Here is an 18,775-nt window from a genome sequence, read left to right as displayed (position 1 = left end):
TCAAATATTTTTTCACGAATATTATTTAATTTTATTATACTGATCAATTAAACTTGAAATTAGGGTATTAATAAATTAAAAAATTATATATTCAAAAGATTTAGCCGTAAAATAATGCAATTCAAACAACAAAAATAGTAAAATTTACTTTATCTTATTAAATAGATCATTTAACTCACAAATAATACATTTTATCACAAGAATAAAATTTAAGTTGCCTATTATACAGAACATTTGACTTACAAATTAATGAATTAATTAGTAAAAAGAAACTTACTTATTCAAAATATTTCACCACAAGATAATACAAGTCCAATATTTTCTTATGAATAGATTTTATTTTTACTTACTTAAAAGAACATTTATTCTACGTATTAATATATCGATCAGCTAAAAAAATAATTCATTTATAAACCATAGGCTTTATGTGTTTTTTTTATAAAGAATCATTATGATCAGCTTCTTAGCAGATCTTATATTTAATATCACACCTTCTGTTTTAATTTAGAATATATTGATTTAATTTGTACCCACATTTTTATGTACTCCACAGCAGAAGAATTGCTCAATAAAAAAGAGTATGCGAAATTAGAGAACTACTTTGCTTCGACTTTAAAAACATCCACTGATGTGAAGCTATTCCGAGTATACTTAAGATATGTTCTTCTTCAAGGTAAAAATACCGATCTAGGCAAAGTTTACGAGTTCATTTTGAAGAAATTATATCATCATTGGGATATATTTCCATTTATAGTGGAATACATCGATATTTTAAACCAAGACATGAATCTTGATGATGAAGAAAAGATTGAAAAGATAAGAAACACATTTTACATGTTCTTTTTAACACCGATGAACGATTTCAAAGCCCTTTGGAAGAAATACGATGATTTTGAGAATAATCTCAACAAAAATACAGCAAAAAAGATATTCACAGAAGTTTTACCCATTTATCAAAAAACATTCAGGCTTTATACCCTTTATAAAACACTTTTAAATTATGGGCAGCGCTTGGTTCAAGATACAATAACTTCTGATGTATTTTTTGATGTTTTTGATTTGGAGACTAGAAATGTCGCGTATTTCAGTGACGAACATTTAAAAGCTCGTATGCTATTTCTTTTTAAGTTTTTTTCTGAAAGATTTAAAAGTGAAGAGATTTTTTTCACATGGGCTGAGTATTTGAAAAAGGCAGATAAGATCCCAGAAGCTCTTTCAATTTTGAAAAATGCTTTAGCAAATGACGAAGATAACGTATTTCTTTGTTCTTATTATTCCACTATTTCCAAAGATGAAATGTTTAGTTCTATGATTAACGGAATTATCAGTTCACAAAAAGATTCAAGAGCACAGAACGACAATCTTGATATTCTTATAATAAATCATTTATCCCACACCTTGAAAAAAACCGGGTTAGAAAGTTTTAGAACCTTGTTTAGGGCGTACTTAGGTCAAGAAATCGGCCCTTTTGTTTATATTTATGTCGCCAAAGCTGAATACTTCACCTTCAAAGACAAAGAAATTTCATTTCGAATCTTCACTAAGGCGTTACAAAAATATCCAGATCATCAGGCACTACAAGAGGAGTTCATCTTTTTCCTATTAAAAACAAACGATTTAATGAATGCCCGTGCTTTTTTTGAGCGCTTTGAAAAAACACCTCAAATTTGTGAAGCCATGATGGAACATGAATTTATGTATGGAGACGATGAAAAGTTCAGAGAAATCGTTAAATCGTATAATTGTCGACAAAAAAATGAAAAATCTCGATCTCAAATACTTAAAACACAAAATTCATTTGAAAAAGAATATTTATTATTTAGAAAACACGTTTACTATTTTGAAATCGCAGAAGGAAAAAACGAAAGAGTCGAATCTTTCTTAAAAAAAATATCCGGAATCGAATTTCCCATCATTAATTCTGATTGCGTTGTTGAAGTTTTGAAGTTAATAGAAATTTAATTTTTATTTTTGTGATTTTGTAATTTAAAACTCCCCTTAAAATCGATAACGATAGCAGAAAAAACTATAATATAATAAAATTATCTATTTTATACAGGCTTTTGCCTTTCTTTTAATTTAATCTCTTTGAAATTTTTTCTTTCTTTAAAATTAAATGCCTATGTGCTCCCCTTATCTAGGCATTATAAATCAACATAAAGCTTAATTTATAAATTGCAGCAGAGAAATTATTCTATCAATAATAAATAAAAATTAATAAGCCATAAAACCCCCTATCGATGATAAAGAACCGCGTTATTTAATAGCTTTGCCAAAGCAAACATTTTTCCTACAATCTGCAAAATAAAACGTAATTTTTTCACAACTTCCATTCAAGCGGCAGTTATAGTCAATAATTTACAAAAAAAACGTAATTATTTAACAAATTTGCGTCAAGCTAGAGTTGTGGTCTAAAATTTACAAAAAATATAATTATATAAAAAGTTTCTATGCAATGACTTGTGATGGAGTGCCTACAAAATTCCATTAAAAATATGTTGAGGAGTTAAATATCCCGGACAATGTAGAAGCATACATGCGAGCTTTCAGAATTCGCAAGACACTTGAATTCATCACATTTAATAGAAGAAGAGCAGTTGATGAAGATAGATCAGGGAAAGTTGCATCAAAAAGTTGTTTAATTTATACAATGGGTTGACTAGGTCATAATAGATGGAACTGATATAAATAAACAATCCCCTAAATAAATAATATTCAATGTTTCACCCAAGCGAGATTTTTAGTCTAAATTTTTTAAAAAATTTATTAATAAAAGCATATCCACTATATATGTTTACAAAATGTCTTTTTAATATTAATTTAGTGTCAAGTACTAACAAAGGGTTAATTATTACCACAAAATAGCACTGAAAAGTTACGATATATTAGAATTAAATAACCTAACTATTTATGGAAAAACTTGATTCTTCATTATTTATATTTTTTTTAACAACCTATAATTTCTATATAGAACAGATTATGATATGTTTACTGTAATCTAATCATCTTTATAACCATCCTCTATGCATCTTTTCCTTTTAAGAATTCTCAATCCTATCGTCTGTGCAAATTCTTCTGCTTCGATTGGCCTCCCTATCTCCTCAATATGCAACTTATGATACTTTGTGACCATACCATTCCTTTTAATTGCATAATCTTTCTAAAAAATACTATTATTTCAATAAAATTTCTTTCTATTATAAGTCCCAAAGCAAGGTTGATAATAAATTATTCATTTAGATAATATATTCACAAACAGGATTTCTTTCATAGAAAAAGAAGGCTTGAAATTAATAATTATTTTACATCCGAATTACAGTGATTAATCATAAAAAAAAGATTTATTTCCAGGATATATCATATAATTACGTGTGTATACAAATACATATCTCGATGATACAATAGAATATGTCTAAAATCGGCCTGCTTTTTCAAACACAGTTCGGATTTTTTTCGGTGTATGTATACCCTTAAAAACAATTAAATATGATATAGGATCTCGAAAATATTAGAGAACATAAAGTTGGGAAGTTTAGCAAGTCAAAAATTAGCAAAAAAAAATTATATTAAAATAAATGAAAAATGCATTTTTAGATAAAAACAAATCTGCACTTTTATAAATTCTTGTAGGAAGAACACTATAAAGGTGGAAAATAGAAAATCTTGATTGTATATACAATAAAAATTCTTCTTTTATTCAAATTAAGAGTTGACGCCTTTAGGAGTTTCTGTTGTTTTGTAGAAAATATAATTAATTATGATTGAATCTATAATATGATGGAGAATATCATTTCTGATGATAGAAAAAATTCATTCAGGGGGATTTACAAATGAAAAAAAAATATTAATTCAAGAAGAAGATTTTATTCTAACAATCAATTTAGTGCTTTTTTAAATCATTTACAGCTTTCAAAGCTTCTTTGAATTTTTGTATTTGATAAATTTGGTTAAAAATTTTCAGATACTATATGTGTTCATTATTATATTTTAGAATAGAATGTTTATTTACCAACATTAATCTATATTTATTTTTTTACATTCATAATCTATTGCAAATTATGAAAATTTTTACATCACCGGTAATATTAGAAAAATTAATATTATGCTTAAATGCATAAAATGTAATATATTTTGATAAGAACATTTTTTTACTTTTATAACGTAATCTGTATATTATTTAATATCTTTAATCGATTATAGATTATTCAATTCGATCATTCGAGACAGGAGTATTGTATTAATTACCTAATCACACAATATCATAAAAAAATTACATATAAACCTTTGATTACTTGAGAGGAGAAAATAATAAATAACAATTTATTATAGTTAACCATCAGATTTATTCGAAATATGATTTAAGATTTAGTAAGTTTCAATCAAATCTAATGCCGCGAATTCAAAAATTAGAAAAAAACTATCATGGGATAAAAAAACCAATCATTTTATTATTATGATAAATTTGTTTGTAAAAATAACCTTTTTACTAAAATTACAAAAATTCTTATATATCAGTATTAATTTACAAGCGATATCACAATCATTCAAATTTAATATATCCCAGGCAACTTATATCCTACCGCGCGTTAGATCACATTCTTAGGAGCCTTGATCCACCTTTTAAAATACATATCTTCATAATATGGAATTTTATAATCTTTATATTAATATATCCCCAATTTCATTTTATTTTCTTGGAAAAATAATAATGCTTTCTCGGATCCATTTTTTCACATATAATTTCTCTTTTCGTTTATTTCACCTCTACTGTTGATGGTTGATAGCCATTTTTCGATTTCTTACTTACGAAAAAATCAAAAATCAGTTGGAGCGGGTTGATAAATTGTTTAATAGATTGAATCTGCATTTAAGATATCGAGGAATCTATAATATCAAAAACTTCTTTAATTATTGTGAAATTACCATGTTGCATATTCTTAATTATACACTTGTTATGTTTATATGTAACATAAAATCTATTGTAAAACTTTATAATAGATTTTAGCCATAGTGTTCATATTTTACTAAAAACTTAATGTAGAAAAATTTGGCAATTTTTTTCAAGATGGCTTTTTAATATAATTTATTCTTTCCTCTAATTTTTTTAAAAATGTAACACCATTTGATTTTTGTATATAGACTCACAAAAGAAAAAAGAAAAAAAATACATAGTTTTGTATGTTTAAATAAGTAATTTTTGTATCCAAAATTATATCAAAACCAGAAAATAGAGATCACAGTTAAAATATATAGATTTTACGATTTAAAATAAGAAAAAATCCCACTTAAATACACACCTAATTCTTGTAACTGATGGGTTTTATTTGATATAAACTGAAATAAACTATTTTTTGATTTTAATTATTGATACATAAATTGATTCGGGTTGATGTCTTTATTATGGTCGATTTGCTTAATATTATTGGAAAGTTTACCACAATAAATCCTATACAATATACATGCCACAAAAAACGGATCATGAAATATTACATAACCGAAATTATACATCTTATTAACTTATCTAACTTATTTGCGATATTTATTTTATTAATTAACATGTAAAGTTACATTAAGCCATCCTCTATTTCTTTATCTATCCAAAATCCGTCGTATTATTTCTTTGTATTATACATCAGGGCCTATATATAAGTGTGTTTAAATCGAGACATTCAACTTAATCGGGTCTTATTGATCTGTTTGGTTTAATATAATTCATTTTTTACTATTTACATGGGATTATATTAGATAATATTTAATATTATTAAAATAAATATTAATATCACGCCTTTTATCTTGAATAAAGTTATTATGCTTTTACTATCCCAAATCTTTTTTTAGATACATGGTTTTTTACTATAACCAGAAACTGACAAGTGATTTACTGAATTGATTTTTAGAGACAAAAAAGGCTTATCTATTGAATTAATTGTACGATGGAAATAAAGGATACGCATCATATAATTTCAATTATTATAAAATAAAAAATTTAATAAAAAGCCTTTTTCATAAGAATAACTATGAATTAAACTAAAATCAATATTATAAGAATAAATTAAGTGTTTTAATAAAATTTAATACAAAAATTCAATCATATTTATAAAAAAAAATATTGTAGAGACATATAAAAAAGCAATTTTTTATTCAATTTATGGGAAAATCTTATTATTGATTTCCCCAACTTTAAATCGATTAAAAGTATTTTGATGTATCTTTATCGATTTCGTAAACTTCATTGGAAACTTCGAACTTCACTCTCTTGTTCGTATATTCTTTTACTGCTGGGCGTTTTGATGTATTTATATAAGTCTCTATAACTTCTTTGGCCTGTACATTTTCAAAAAAAAGTGTTTTTTGATGCTGAAGATCTTCGAATACCACTTCAATTTGATTATTTTGCAAGTCTAGTGTTGGTTTCCTTACCGCATTCATAATTTCAATAATGTTATTTTCATTTTCTACCTTGTTACCATCCTCTTCTTCAATAGAAGACTCTGAGTTATTCTCTTCCTTCCTTATATACACACGATTCAACGCTTTATGATCGATTTCGGATAAATTCATCAAATAACACTGAATAGCATTAATCATATCAGGATGATTGATGCTCTCCAAACCTTTCAACCCTACCAGTCTTAGCTTTTTTTTTCTCCGTAAAATATTCTGTCCCATATTGTATCTGATTTAGTTTTTATTTTATAAATATATAAAAATTAATGTTTTATAAAGTTTGATTGTGAAACTTTACTATATTCTAATTGAATACACCCTGAATATTTTTCCGAAGCTTAATCGTTTTAAAGTGAAGAATAAAGCAAAATATTTATTCATGTTTCAGATTGTATTTTTTTTAATTATTGTTCGTGCATTTATTTATTTTTAAAGTAACCATATTCAGCTCTTATATGTTGTATCCTGAAAATTAACCAAGATAAAATCATAGTTCCATTCATATTTTTTTCTATTTGATAGTATTTAATGCGTCAAAATAATTTTTGATTTAGTTCCCATAAAAATAAGAATTTATGGTTTTAGAATGTAATAAAGTACCTTTATGTCCAAAAAATTCATAGGTTCGAAGAAAACATATTATTTGGTATAAAAAAACCAAATAAACCGATTGGATTATGCAAAATCATTAAATCACATTTCAAATAAAGTCTAGAACATATTTTAATAATTATTTTTATCATACGGTAAGCCTGATTTGTAAAAGCTGACAAAAATTGGACTTATGAAAATTATATTTTTTAAAAAAATCTAAAAAATACTACTTTATTTCTATGTATTTTAGTAAATTTTATGTTAATATCATTTGTGATAGATGAGAGTCAGTAAGCTTGAAATAGTTTTGAGGAAATTTTACAAGTACCCATTCTTTATAAAAAGTTATTTCTGGTTAGTTATTAAATTCATTTGCAGATGGTCTATAAAAGCCGATAGTGACTTGATAAAGACTATTTATTTCGTGTCTGTTTATAATCTGTATTGATTTAAAATTATTTATAAACACATATAACGGTAATTATAAATTTAATAAGCCGCTCTTATTTTGCGTTTTCTATATTTAATTATGTGAGTTTGCATAATAAATTATAAGAAGCCATCATATTCCATTATTTAAATTATCGGATGTTTTTTGAATAAAGATTTTGGAATTTTAATACCGACTTTGATCAAAAACTCAAAAAGTAGTCTAAAAATTATATATAAAATCCTGTAAAAAAGGCAAATAACTAGTTAATTTAAGACAGGAACACAACTTATGTGATTCAAAAATTCCATAATATACTTCGAAAGTGATTAAAAATGTAGGATTCATCTGAAGTTTTGATTTTTTAATACTTCTTTTTATTATGTTTTTTTATTTATAACGCTAAAAAAATATTATTAAAGGCTGAAAATATTAATAAAAGAAAATTGTATCATATGATGCCTTTTTGGTTGCATAATATTTTAGAAAAAATGTACCTTAAAATCACATCTTCAAATATATACAGCACAGAATGAATATAATCTATATTACCAAACCATTAAATATACAATATTATAAATTGCTTTCTTATTAAGTACATCTAGAAAAGATTATATGTGTTTATGCGTAAAAAAATGTAGGAAAATAAGTAAAAGAAGCTCGTGTATCAAAAAAGTCTTCCGTTATATTTTTCTTAATACCAAAAAAAATTTAGAGAACGCTCCAGGGTTAAAAGATATAAGAAGAGATATACATACCTTCTATTATTCAATTTAAGTGTGACTTATAATTTTTTTCTCCTAATTTAGGGGAAATTTGCTTATGCAAGTTTTACCATATCTGTGCATAAATATGAAAAGTAAACCTAGGGAACAGAAGTTCTTCTGGAAATTTAAATATTTTCGATTATCCTGGAAGTTTCTTTCCGATTAATATATTTAAAAAATATTGCATTCTATATATAAAGCTAAAACTATGACATATAAAAAACAGCAATAACATTCTATTTTTCATTAAATATTCATCATAAAATAATACAAAAAACCTTGAATAGCTAATATTTTATGATATTATCTCGCACTGAAAAAATCAAATAGAATAAAAAAATATACGCACTGCACATAAACCAGCAATAGAACCAAATAGAGAATCGTATATAAACATTTTTTCGTGCTTGAAACAATAAAATCTATTGCATATTAGATGGGGATGAATAAAATATGATCATTTTGGTTTCCCTTTTTTTTTAAAGGTGAGAAAGAAACTTTTTCTTTATATAGCCTTTTGGTAAAATCAGATTTTTAAAGCGTACAAGAACAAAAAGACATAAATGTAATTTACATTTTATGCGAATACATATAGTTATGGTAAAGATTTTTCTCTTTTTTCGAAGTATACATTAAACTTGTTACAATTCAAACCAAAATAAACAAATATATAAAAACATATTATAGTATTGAAATTTTGTATTTAATTATATTATATTTTATTGATTTTTAAAATCTTCATACTCTCACATATTGAATAATAATTTATCATATAAATTATAATTTTCTTGTAAAAACGTAAACTTGTTATTTAGATATTCTTATGCACAGGGGTGATTTTTCTCTAGAATTTTAAAAAATTATAATTATTATACAAGATAACAAGGGTATAAGTGAATATGATATACAATGAAACAGAAATTTCTTAAAACAACATTTAAATTTCATAAATTTACGCAAATAAATACACCAAGTTTTACATTGGTACCCTATTTTACAATTTTTTACTCATATCTGTAGAAATATTATTTTTATGTTGCAAAAAAAATTGGATTAAAAATATCAAAAGAATGCCAAAATCTGGAAAAAGAAATAAATACAATAAAATAATTTGCTTTTTAGCCGAAAATTTATATAAACATTTATGTTTTTTGATAATGTACCAAGATTCCTTTTGTATTTATATTGTTTTCATGTATTCTGCTTATTTTTTAAAACAAATGCATCACGACTGCTGTGCTTTCTATTTTACTGAATCTATTAAAACAGCAGTAGATATTAAAAGCACAGAATTTGATTTTTAGAGATAATAGTTATATCATGTGTTCCTTACTTGGCTGTATTATATCAATTAAATTCAAATATATGTTTTTTATGTGCTTTCTTATTTTATAGATTTATTTAATTATAAAAAAACAAGTCTGTCATAATTCTATATAATTAAAAATGTTTACACATATTTTTAACGTTTATGATTTTTTCCTATCTTACCTTTTTCCCCCACAATTCAATTATCTTGTATTGCCTAGTTTCTGGCATAAATTTAAATATTTTCATGTTTCTTCAAATAAATATTTAATTTGATGCTTTTCCACGCGAACTTAACACTGAAATTGATGGATTTAATCGATTATTAGAGGCAAGTGCAAATTACTATGCAACCAAATAAGTCAAGAAATGTAAAAATGTATTAAAACTTCAGATCTGACTTTAAAAAACCCCCAGAAAAACATCTTAATTATGAATAATTAACTTAGTATAATCTAATATTATATTTATTTGCAAGATTATATAATAATTAGATGGTTTCAACCAAAAAATTAAATTCAAAAATCATATTATAATCTAGCAATAAAGGATTAAGAATAAAATTTAATTAATAATACAGTGAACTATTTGGTTTGGTAATTTTTTTCAAATTATATATATTTTATAGATAGGATTCATAAATTAGCTCAAAGTAAAAGCATTCCTTTCGATTCGTATAGGTGATATACACTTAATTTTGAAAAAAAAACAGACAATTTTCATTTGTTTACTATTACCATTCTTTATGCATGTCTAGTTGGATTTTTCGAATACATTTTCCTTTTTGGGAAAAATTCACACGATATGTGTTTTATAATCCTGGTGACCATAAAATTTTAGATTTTCTTTGCTTTCCATTGGAACTGGCACTGATATTAGGATCTTAGTTTTACTTTCTAAATTTACTTTTGTTGCATCACTATTTCATATATCGGATTCATTTATTAAAGCTTATAATTTTAACATATATTTCTGGCCATGAAATTTAAAACAGAAAGATTTATGATTGATAAATAATATTGATATAACGATTTATTGTACTAAACTATGTAATTTTGCAAACTTACAATCTTCTTATCATGGAAGCACGAATCCTCTGCTACTTCTATAAATGACACATCGCATAAGGTTGTGTCATTATTATTTTGCTTATAAATTTTCATCACATATTAGTAAACCCCAAGGTAGAATACGAATATATGAAATTAGTGAAATTTAATCACCAGTAATGAATTCATCTTCTCAAATATGTTATCGATCACAACTTATTTATTAATTCAAATAAATTTTGTTTTTTATGGAAGATGAAACTAAGTCAGACATTTTAAAAAATCTTAAGTTTATTATATTTTCAACATTAAAATCAATAAAAACTCATATTATAGATTTTTTTTTTGTGAATAAAAAAATTTTTATCATAAAAGGGTCTGAATGGAAAATTGATTTCACAAGCCCATATTATAAAAAAATCACACAAATAACAAGCTGTTTATAAATATTACATAAAAGATGCCTGGAATTCTTTACTTATTAGAGAAAACCAAAAAACCCTTTGTATGCCTAGTTCATTGCTCACTTTCTGCTAAAAATATATGTTAGGAACATTTAAGTGTATAGAAAAAATTAAATACTGTGGGTGACATAGTATCATTATATTTATTAGAATAACTTCGGAGCATTAACGAGATCGAGACATATATACAAATTTCGGATTAAGAATAACCCTTGAATTAATATTTCTTATAAGGAGAAGAGTCATAGGGAACACTTCTGAAAATAGAAGATGGCTAAATGTATATGGTCATTGTTCGCACGGGAAATGAAGCAATTTATGCACCAAAACAAAAACTAAAATGATAACAATAAATTTGGCTTATAAATAAATATCCGCTTATAAATATAATGATAAAAAAATGTATTAGAAATTAGAGTTAAATAAATATATCCAAAATTATAAGTTCGATGTTTATTTGTATGATTTATGATAAAATTTCCCAAATATAAATTTGTAATAATGTTATTTTCTCAAGAACCTACTTAGTATAATCTTTTGAGGGGCTTTGATCTGAGAATCGCTAAGTTAAAAAATAGTTTTATTAAATTATTTTTTTAATTTAGAGATCGTTTGGCACATGAAAATCTAAATATATTTTCTAAATTTATAATTTTTTTTTTTGAGAAATATGCCTCTATATTTTCAGCTCCTTCAGATATTTCTTCTATGAAATAAGGATTGTATAAAATTTGAAATGTAATCTCTAATAAACATAAAATTTTTTCTGACTTTCGATCTATTCAGAAAAATGCCAGAATTGATATGATTGTAGCAGATTACCATAAAAATATCAATACAACGCAAAAAATAAAAATCTTCTAAACATCCTACATAGCATCAGAAACAAATTCAACGGGAATTAAACTAATTATATAATCAAGATATATAGTTTGCATGTACAAAGTACCATCTATCGAATTTAATTAATTTAACAGAATACATTAATTACCCATCGTTTATTGGTGTATAAATTATGGATTTGTGTGTTAAAAAAGTTTTTGCTATCTTATACTGGAAAGGCAATTTATGGTGAGTGAATAAATAGATTTGACCTCGATTGCTTCAATAATTTAGCTGATAAGAACAAAAAACCATTTAAGTAAACATATATTTAGCGAAATGCATACACAGGTTTTTACATCACCCGCGATTATCCATAGTAAGATCGATTGGAATATAGCACATAATTTTTTTCAGTTGATGGTTCGTCAACGAACTTAAAATTAACCACATTTTCAATTATTTTCAAATACAGCTCGTATTTTTATATTCTAAAATTAATTTATGCATTTCATGATGTATTATAAAAATCATGCTTTATTTTTTTAATAATATTGGTATATTAATAAATATGATATACTTCATAAATAATTATATATTTATTGATTGATGGCCTTATGTTTAAGATTTTTACCATATTTTTATGTTTTTATTTCAATACCTTTCTTAATTAGTTAGATTTATAAATTATTATAGCATGGTAAAAAAACCTATATACCATTTATTGTGGCATTCATTTGCCAGAAAATTTTAAGACAATTAAAAAAAGTTTAGCTCGAAGAATAATTTATTTTATATCAAAATAATATCCTTTATAATAAATGATCTTTTATTTTAGATTTTTTTGGCTGCGCGCTTTTTTTTGCAAAAAGAGGGTTACTAACTAATTATAAAAAAATAAGATTTCAATTATAAATAATGTATATAAATAATGCTTGTTATAGCTTGAAAAGGTGTGGTAACACAATATATTAAAAAATATCTAGATAACTTGATATAAATAACCTGGTTTATACATATATACAAACCTTGGGATTGAGAAAAACCCTTAAATTAATACGTTTTGAACCGAGGAGAGGTATTAAAGAAGACTTAAGAGGAAGAAAATTGCCAAAATTATTAATACGCCGTGTGCACGAGAGACAAAGCAAGTTGTTATTAAGAACAAAAACTAAAATTATAAGGAATATTATAGCCCTAAAATAAATAAATGTTTGGTATATAATTTATTTAAAAAAGAATTTCTATAAATAAAATGTGTGGAAGGGAATATTCAAATACCAGGTTCGAAGTTAATTGCTATGATTTAAAGTTTTTGCAGGTGCAAAGGAATTATTTTTATCGATACTGCCTAAGGAATTCGAATAAACGACTATGATTAATTAGAATCATTATGACAGTTTAAATGGGAACTATAGAGAAAGGAATAGCAGAAATATTGGAAATTTAAAGCACATTTTCAAACACAGGATTATAGAGTCGAAAATAATTCTCTTTATTTAAATTTTATTGCTAAATTATTATTCTTTTTGTATTTAATAGATAGATTTTAAGACATAAATAGGAAACAAATTCTTAGATGGTTGATATTTGTTTCTAATTATCATTTTTTTATGGTATTTAAATAATTAGGTGTTTTTTATGTTTACTCCTATACTAGTAGTTATTTTATTGAATCCGAATGACGTTTAGCCTTGCTAAATAGATTCTAATATAGAATACTGTATATCTGCTTACTATAGTAAATATTTTTGCTTTTATAGATAAAAAAATCCATAGATTTGTTATTGGCAGACTTATCATACGTTATTCAATGTATAATATTTTTTTAATATTGTATTAATTATAATAGATGAATCATTTCAATTTTTGATTTGTCGTGGGTTTCAAGGGGAGTTTAAAATTTATTAATATTTCCATCTTTTCTTAACTATGTCTAGTTGAATCTAATCATATATAGTACTGGAAAGTAAATTAAGGTATCTGGATTCAATCGAATAGTTTGGGATAAGAAAAAGTCCCATATATCCAATAAGAATTCCGATAAAATAAAAATATGTATTATGTAATTTTGTTCATTTAAGAATAAACATCAGAAAAAATAATTTTTTGATGGTAAAAACGTTAATTTATAAGAGAAATTTTTGATTCGTTAGTTTAAACGAAACAGTGACCTAAAAAATATGAAGTAAAATATTTATCATTGGATAAGTCAAAAATATATTAAAATGAAATGGTATACAACAATCTTTTTCGTTTTTTATTTAAAATTTTGATAGCCGAATTGTAATATTTCATATTCCGAAAAATTTAGTCGATTCTTATGGAATCATGCATCGTACTCGCAAAATTCAACAAAATCATTGAACTTTACTCTTTTGCATGTCGCTCTTATTTTTTCGGGGTGTTTAGTTTGATCATTAGAAGCATAAATCACTTGTTTAGTATACATATTCTCGTAATAGTGAGTTTTGTAATCTTGAACTGTGTGTATATCCGATTTTATATGTCCATCTTGGAAATCTAATGCTGAAACCTGCATATCATTAGCATTTTTTAAATCCCTTTCTTCATTCGCCAATACTGTATTCTCAAATTGATCTACTGCTGTTTGCGCGTTCCTTTCCCAAATCTTTTTAGCTAAGAAATCGAAAATTGGAAGACTTGCGATCGATAGATCCTCCCAACAGCATGGATCTAGATTTATCATATCAATAAATTCATAGCTTTTACATGCTTCTTTCATTTCCAACGTGAATTGTCTTCTATTATGTGTTTTTTGGTGCACCATAAAATAATATAATGCATTATTTTTTTAAATTTATAAACAAAATAAAAATTAATGTTTTACGAATTTGATGATAAAACATTAATTATATATTTATTGATCGACGCATAAATTTTTGCATCTGGTATAATAATTACATCATCAGAAAATATAAAGATTCATTTAATATTTCGGATCGGATACCTATGAACACGATTACTTTCCCCCATTTGATTGTTCGCCAAATCGATTTTATATACTAGAATAATCCTACAAAACATAAAACCCCGAAATAAAGCTGTATTTAATTCGTAATTATAAGTAATGGTTTTATTTTAGATCAAAATTTTTCAATTTACAAGATTAAAGTTCAAAATGCATGCCTTTATTCCAAAAAAATTATAGGGTTCGAAAGAAAACCAAAAAAATTTTACAGAAAAAATTATAAATGTTTGTTCGAAATTAAGAAACAATCATAAAATACATTGGTAGACTAATTTTCTTTTTTTTTATTTATAGTTCGTTTCATATTATTGGTAAGTACGATACTCTAATAAAAAAAAAGCGAATAAAAAACTACGACTCACAAATAAAATTTACAGAATTTACATAATATTCAGTGAATAATATGTAAAAAATAAAAATACAAATACAAATTTTTATAGTTCACTCTTATGAATATAGCATATACGGCTCTTTAAATTTAATTTCTACATATTAATATTATTTTCTCTGAAATTTTCGTTAGTATAATTCTAGTTTAATCATATTAAATACTCGGGCGATACCAATAATTCAATTCTTTCAAGGGATTGAGACTGTATAGCTGATTATGATAATTGCATTTTTTTTAAATATATCCCCCAATATGCTTTCAAAATCTAATGTTGGAGAAGGAAGTAAAAATACATTTAAGGTTTAAAGCTAATACCATCCAACATCTTCACACAAAAAACGATATTTTTTCTATTCTTCGAGAATATACATATAGCATACATTCAACTTATCGGATTTCATGCAATTATATTAAAGAATTTTGGTTAAGAACTAATTAAAGGGGTTTAAAGTTTTAAACTGTTATAATTTTCGCTAATTAGTCAGATTCGTTATATTCGATTTAAATTCACGGAAAATATAAATTTAAACTGCCTTTCAATATTATTTATATAAACATTATTAGATTTAATGGTTTTTTTTAATCTAAAGAAACACTATACCCGTATATTAACCATAAAATACGTAGTTGTACAATATATTTAAAAAAAAATTTCACTTATGTTGCAAACTGATATTATGCGTCAATAAAACACAATAATATAAAATATATTTTTTTTGTTCCTTATTTTCCTATTTATAAATTTATTTTCTCAATAAAAAAAATTTATTTGAAAAAAAGAACCGTAAAACATTAGAATACATATATAAATTTTATATAATGCCATAAAACATATTTTTCAAAATAAATCGTTTACAGCAAAATAAACTTATACATTTAAATCATATGTTATTTATATTTCTATAATTTATGCTAAAATTGTATATCAACAAAAAAACCATGTTTAAATACTTAAAGAAGAATTACAGGAAAAACAAAAAATAATTAAAAAATTTAATCACAATTATAACTAGACATAGTCTACAAACAAAAAAAATAAGGATTTATTATGTTTTTTTAATAAAAATTACATATTTTATAGATCTGAAACACAAAATTATCATTTTTCATGCATAAATATAAATTATGGCTCTAAAATATTAATATTCAATAAACTGTAAATAATTAAAAAATCCACAAATGATTTTTATGTTTACACGCTTCTATTTTTTTCATGAAAGATGGCTAGTTTTTCAATGAAAAGATGTAAACTATCATTCTTGCGTTATATTTTAACAATCAAAAATTACAATCGTTATTTACAGATATAAATTCATTAGTTATTTAAATGCTTATTTTACAAATCTTAATTATAAAATAAAAATTTAATAATTTTTAAAAATAAAATTGTATTTTTGCTTCATAGATTTTCAATTCAAGACATCACTAGCTGTTTTTCTATTCTATTTTAAATTTACTTTTTTTTTATTAAGATCATCTTTCAAAATTTATTTAAATTTAATTCTATAATTTGATAAAAACACCATTAATCCTAGTTTTTTTTTTGCAACTAAAACCACCCCCATATATCACATATTTATTCCACTAAAATATGTGCTATATACCGATGAAGATTAACAAATTAGCCAGGTGTATTTTATTTTTAGTGCCAAGAAGATTCAAAACCTATGGATATTTTATAAATAAAATTGACGTAGTTTTTCATAGAGAATTCTTATATAATTATAAAACATTAGATAACATATCAAATTTATTATTGCACCCTTAAAATATTTAAAGATACCATAAAACACCAATTTATCGCATAAATATTTATCCTTTAAATATAAACCTAAAGATCCGATCTATTAATTCAAGTTTACATGGCTTTATTTAAACATTTTTTTATATGAGGTTAAATTATTTCTTAATATATTTTTTATCGATGCAATTTTTTTGCCTTACTATATAATTTTATACGTTTTTAATTGGATCTTATGCTAGCTGAGGAAAGTTATATTTATACAACATAAGATAAAATGTTGGCACAAACTGTTAATTTAAAGGTGAATTTGAATTTAAAAAGCTGATATATTTGCAAATACTCATCATCCGGGGTTTCATTCATAAATAAAATTGTTTTTTATTGATAATTGTAACTACAGAAAATAATACAGCATATATATGCTCTAAAATAAAGATACTGCATAAATATATAAACTTTTTATGTGATAAAATTAGATAATAATTGGTTTTTTGTAGAATTGAGTAGATGCATTTATAAAATTTTAGATAGAGAAACACATATTTAGTGGTTCTTTTGATGATTTATCTTTAATAAATTTAGGAGTTGTGCTGCAAATTTAGCAACTAAAAAATAGGCAGAAAAATCCTACTTTTGTCCGCTACTTTATACAAACCATATACTTTGATAGTTCCGTATTTTAACTAATTACAGTTCGTTTATGACCACTGTAAAAAATAACTTTTCGTGAAAAACAATTTATTTTTATGTTATACTGATGAATTTTTAAAACTTTAAAATTTGCGAGTAATAATCTCAGTGTATCAAGGTAATCTAAATGGCTTTGATTCTTTCTTTAAAAATTATATAATTTTAGAATTTGTTGTTTATAATGGGAACTAATTTACGACAGCGAAAATTTATTATTGTGTGTTTATATATCCACAAGCAAAAATTTATCTAAAATAAATATTAAAACAGCAAATAAAACAAATGTGTTCATGAAGAGATCTTGGTAATCGAGAATCAGAAACTTTTTTTTGGGGTTTTTTTCATAATATATTGCAGATACCAGTGTGAAAATTTTACATAAAAAACATATAATGGATATATATAACTCGTTTGTTATCTTACGATGGTATTTTTTGATATGTATTTTTATATAAACACTAGTAAATGACTTGTTATTTAAGGGAATATAGGACTTAAAAAAATAGAAATTTTTATGAAAAAAACTTTTGGGGTATAAAGAATAAAATGAACACTCGCTTTTTTTTACACTATCAGAAGCAGCGATTCACTATTATTATATTAGCTAGAATATTATGCATCCAATAGAAATATAAACTGTCTTATTTATGGTTATTCTGCGGTTTGACGCTTGCACTGAAATCAAAATCTTTAATTATTCATGTAGATGTTTATTTTTGGCATTATAATGCGTTATAAAGACAAATTATGCTGGTTTTATAGTAATAAAACCATACATTTACCTTTTATCAAGACTTTATATGCATTTTTACCATACTATATAGCATGCCATTTACATATAACCGCTTGTTGGAATATATAAATAAATATTATACATTACATATTTAAAAAAAATTGAAAGCACGGATATATGGAATTATAATTATTATTGTGTATACTTGTATTAATATAAGAGGGGTTCTACTTGAGTAAAACTATATAGAGCACGCGATCACAAATGATATTCCAAGGCTAAATTGAATTTAATAAGCTAATACACTGTAGTAACAGAATTTTTGCCATAATTTTATAATAAAT

This window comes from Rhyacophila brunnea, unplaced genomic scaffold (genome assembly GCF_057557595.1).
Source record: "Rhyacophila brunnea isolate RB1 unplaced genomic scaffold, BYU_Rbru_1.0 scaffold_102, whole genome shotgun sequence".
In the NCBI taxonomy this organism is placed as follows: Eukaryota; Metazoa; Arthropoda; class Insecta; order Trichoptera; family Rhyacophilidae; genus Rhyacophila; species Rhyacophila brunnea.
The sequence above is the reverse complement of the archived record's forward strand: the minus strand, read 5'-3'. Positions refer to the sequence as shown.